Raw genomic sequence first — 5,407 nt, 5'->3', positions numbered from 1 at the left:
CTTGCATGGTCTTATATGTCGGTTAAAGGTCCTATCCCACACTGTTTTAGTTGAGTTATGAGTTCTTATGATGATTATGAGATTCTTTGATGCATTGACCAATGAGATAAATGTTTTAATATGTTCATGACTTTACTCATGTTTTATATTGATTATGTCATATGCTTATTGTTCATGCATTTTCTCACATAATTAGTGCATTTCATGTACTAATGCATACTTTTGCCTACATGTATCATAATGTAGGGACCAACGATCACGTTCATCATCCTCCCGCTCGAGGCTAGAGTTAGCACTTTTGTACTTGTTGTGAGTCCACATGTTCCGAGGATGAGACAATAGGCATAAGAGAGAGGGGGAGGTTATTTCTTAGAAGTTCATGACTTCTTTTACCTTTTATATTGGGTGAGCTTGAAGATTGTCTTATGCTACCATCTAGATTAGTAGAGGCATGTTAGATAGTTTAGAGTCTATGTTGTCGCTTTCTCGTTTCAAGACTGTTCTATTGAGATTCTGCTTCCGTATCATGATTTAGTCTTATTGCTTATTTACCTTATGTATGATTTTGAATGTTACGCTAAGAGGCTTGGCTAGAGCCCGTTTGGATTCTAATCGTCGTGTTACGACTAGGCCCTAGGTCAGGTCGTGATAATGTACCTGAAGGAGCAGTACGTGTAGTATCGACTATCGACTCGATCCACGTCATAGTCATAGCATTTAGGAACCGCATAAGCAAAATTCGATGATTTTCTCATTTTTCGTGTATGTTAGACCATGAATATTTTGGTAAAATGACTTTCGATTAATTTTTTTCGAAAATCTTTATGAGATCCTTCGTAAGTACCTGAGGAGAAGCATGTGCAGCTTCGGCATGATCCACGGCATATTCATAGTATTTAGGGATCGATCAAGCGGAATTATATGATTTTTTTTAAAAAATATTGTTAGCTTATAAATATTTTTTGATATGACTTTCGGTCAATTGTTTTTCGAAACCTTTATGGGACCTTTCTTAAGTACCTAGGGGAGCTGTACATGTAGCTTCGGTATGATACACAACATATTCATAGATTTAGTGGGCGCACAAGCGAAACTATGCAATTTTTTTTATTTTTTTTGTGTGTTAGCCCATTAATATTTTGGTGATATGATTTTCGGTCAATTATTTTTTGAAACATTTATTGGACCCTCTGTAAGTATCTAGAGGAACAGTATTGTATCCTTGACAAGATCCATGGGATATTCATAGCATTTAGAGGTCGCACTAGCGGAATTAGGCAATTTTCTCATTTTGCGTGTGTGTTAGCCTATGAATATTTTGGTGATATAGCTTTTCGCTAATTTTTTTCTGAAAACTTTATGGGACCCTCCATAAGTACCCAGGGGAGAAGTATGTATAGCATCTGCATGATCCATGATGTATTAATAACATTTAGGGGCCGAACAAGCGAAATTAGATGATTTTCTCCTTTTTCATGTGTGTTAGCCCATGAAAATTTTGATGAAATGTCTTCCAATCAATTTTTTTTGAAATCTTTATGAGAACCTTCGTAATTACCCGGAGGAGTAGTACGTCTATCTTCGGCACGGTCCATGACTTATTCATGATATTTAGGAGATGCACAAGCGAAATTAGGTGATTCTCTCATTTTTTTGTATGTTAGCCAATAAATATTTTGGTGATATGAATTTCGATCAATATTTTTTAAAAATCTTTATAGGACCCTCTTTAAGAATCGGGGGGAGAAGTACGTGTATCTTCGACAAGATCTACAGTATATTCGTAACATTTAGGGACCGCACAAACAAAATTAGGTAATTTTCTTATTTTTCGTGTGTGTTAACCCATAAATATTTTTATTTTATGGCTTTCGGTCAATTTTTTCTGAACCTTTATGGGGACCCTCCGTAAGTATCAGGGGGAGTAGTACGTGTTGTTTTGGAAAGATCGACGACATATTCATAGTATTTAGGGGCCGCACAAGAAGAATATACAATTTTTTTATTTTTCGTCTGTGTTAGCCCATGAATATTTTGGTGATATGACTTTCGATCAATTTTTTTTCAAAACCTTTATGGATCCTCCATAAGTACTAGAGTGAGAAGTACGTGTAATCTCAACACGATCCAAGACATATTAATATCAATTAGGGCCTGCACACGTAATTAGGCGGTTTTCTCATTTTTTTTGTGTATGATAGCATATGAATATTTTGGTGATATTACTTTCGGTTAATTTTTTTCTAAAATCTTTATGGAACCCTCCAATAGTACCCAAGGAAGCAATAGGTGTAGTCTCGACACGATCCACGGCATATTCATAGTACTTAGGGACCACACAAGTGAAATTAGACGATTTTCTCATTTTTTGCATGTGTTAACCCATGAATATTTTGGTGATATTTCTCTGAGTCAATTTTTTTGAAAATCTTTATGGGACACTCCGTATGTATCCGGGGGTGTAGTACGTGTAGTTTCAGAAAGATCCACAGTATAGTAATAGCATTTAGGGGTCACTCAAGTGAAACTAGACAATTTTCTCTTTTTTTGTGTGTGTTAAGCCCATGAATTTTTTTGGTGATATGTCTTTTAGTCAATCTTTTTCTGAAGATTTTATGAGACCCTCCGTATGTACCCGGAGGAGCAGTACGTGTAGACTCGACATGATTCACGATATATTTATAGAATTTAGGGGCAACTTAAACAAAACTAGGCGATTTTCTCATATATATATTTTTAGTGTGTTGGCTCATTAATTTTTTGGTGATACGGAATCTGTTCAATTTTTTTTGTGAAAAATATATGAGACCCTCCATAAGTAACCGGGGGAGAAATACATATAGCCTCGACACAATTCATGGCATATTATAGCAATTAGGGGCCACTCAAGCAAAATTAGGCAATATTCTCATTTTTCATATGCATTAAGCCCATGAATTTTTTGGTAATATCGTTTTCTGGTCTATTTTTTTGTGAACTTTTATGAGACTCTGTAAGTACCCAAGAGAACAGTATGTGTAGCCTCTACATAATTCACAACATATTTTTACAGTATTTAGTGTCCACTTAAGAGGAATTAGGAAATTCTCATTTTTTCGTGTTTGTTAAGCCAATAATTTTTTTGGCAATATGACTTTCGATCAATTTTTTTTGAAACCTTTATCAGACCTTCCATAAGTACCAAGAGGAGCAGTACGAGTAGCCTCAACATGATCCACGATATATTTATAGCATTTAGGGGGTCATCACAGGAAATTAGGCAATTTCTCATTTTTTTTCGTGTGTGTTAGCTCATGAATTTTTTGGCGATACAACTTTTGATCAATTTTTTGCAAAACCATTATAAGACTCTTGATAAGTACACGAGAGAGCAATACATGTAGTCTCGGCTTGATCCACAACATATTTATTTCATTTAGGACCCACTCAAGCAGAATTAGATAATTTTCTCATTTTTTTCGCATGTTAGCAATGAATCTTTTGGTGATATGCTTTCAGTCAATTTTTTTGTGAAACCTTTGTGGGACCCTCCGTAAGTACTCAGGGAAACATTACGTGTAGCCTCAGCACGATCCACGGCATATTTATAACATTTAAGGGCCACTCAAAAGGAATTAAATAATTTTCTCATTTTTCGTGTGTGTTAGCCCATAATTATTTTGGTGTTGACTTTCAGTTAATTTTTTTTCAAAACCTTTTTAAGACCCTCCGTAAGTACCCGAGGGAGAAGTACGTAAATGATATTTATATCTTCTATAGAATCCACGCTACATTTTTTTAGTGTTTAGAGTCACGAAACATGAATTCAAAAATTTTCTTAAATTTTCATATGTTAATCCTCTTTGCGAATTCACAGCTGAACCTTGATGGGAAATCATAGATTTCTGATAGGAAAGAAAAAGCCCAATTACAATGCTTATGAATTTATTGTAAATAGGGAAAAGGGTCAAATATGCCCCTAAACATTGCAAAAATGTCTAGATATACCCTCCGTTTGTAGTTTAACTCACTCAATCCCTCGCCGTCTACATTTTCGTATATATATACCCCTTTCAACGTTAGTTGCTTTGTTGGAAAATAACTAGTTGTTATTTTTTTTATATATTACACTTGAAATTGCCAAATCCTCATTTAATTGACACATGACATTTATATAAAATAATAATTTCAGCTATTTTAATATATTAGAATATCCGACCCATGCCCTTATATCCGACCCAAAAATTCCTTTTAACTCATTATCATCAAAAGCCCTAAATTGGGTCATTTCTTCTCCACCAAAATTCTTCTAAACCTCTTCATTTCATTACCATCAAAAATGAGAAGTTCACGCTACTAGGGTTTCTGAGAAGATTACTCCCATCGATTTCATTTCAAGTTTTAAAAAAATGAGTCAAGGTTCGAGTGTTTCAAGTAGGTCAACGATGAACTGTCATTGTGGTATTGCAACGAGGATTTTCACGACTTTTACTCCAACGAATGCGAGAAGACGCTTTTATAAGTGTTCTAAGCCTAATATAAATTTATCATACAATTTCATTGATTTTAAAATTTATGACCACCGTGAATTTCAAGTTCATATTTTGTGAAGGATTTTAAATGTGATTTCTAGAAATGGGTTGATGATCCGCTCCATCCTAGAGTTACAAATCTCATCCACAATTTAAAGATGGAAAATGATAATCTCCATCGTGAAAAGAAAGCTTTGGAGACAAGGATGGCCAATCTTGACAAGTATTTGACATCTGATATTGAAGAAAATTGTGAACGTCTACATGAAATTAGTGTTTCCAAGAGTGAGGAAGTTGCTTTCGATAATGAAGAGGTTGTTATTGATAAGTATTTGGTGCATAATAGTGATGGAGAACAAAAATGTAAGAAAAAAGACTGTAAAATATGAATTGTGATAGCTATGTCGTGGTACTTTTTGCAGGATTCATCACATTTTGGATGATGAACTAGGAATTTCTAGCTTTTGTCATTTCTATTTTGTAATGTTTAACTTAGAAAATATTAAACATATGTGATGTGGTTGATGACTTTGGAATTCTAGTTCCTATTTTGATTTAGTTATGATTTGTCAATTTCAATATAACAACTACTGTAATGTCGTTAAGGACATATTTGAGTTGCTACAGTGTTTATTCTTTAGAGGATTTCCCTAATTCCTAGCCAGTACCTACGTTTAGTTATGTAGTGTTTAAATTCGTTGAAATGCAGGTGTAGTTCTTCTATTCTAGTTAGTCATATGGTCATTGATGAATCCCATTTCCAGAAGATGATAGCATGAATTGCTGCTGATTTTGCCGGTTACAGTAATGAGCACATTTTGATTAATGCTTTTACATTACCAAACCTGACATGTTAGATTAAGGAAGGAGAGTTGAAAATGGATAATAAGACAAGG

This window comes from Solanum dulcamara, chromosome 7, assembly GCF_947179165.1.
Source record: "Solanum dulcamara chromosome 7, daSolDulc1.2, whole genome shotgun sequence".
NCBI classification, from domain to species: Eukaryota; Viridiplantae; Streptophyta; class Magnoliopsida; order Solanales; family Solanaceae; genus Solanum; species Solanum dulcamara.
The sequence above is the reverse complement of the archived record's forward strand: the minus strand, read 5'-3'. Positions refer to the sequence as shown.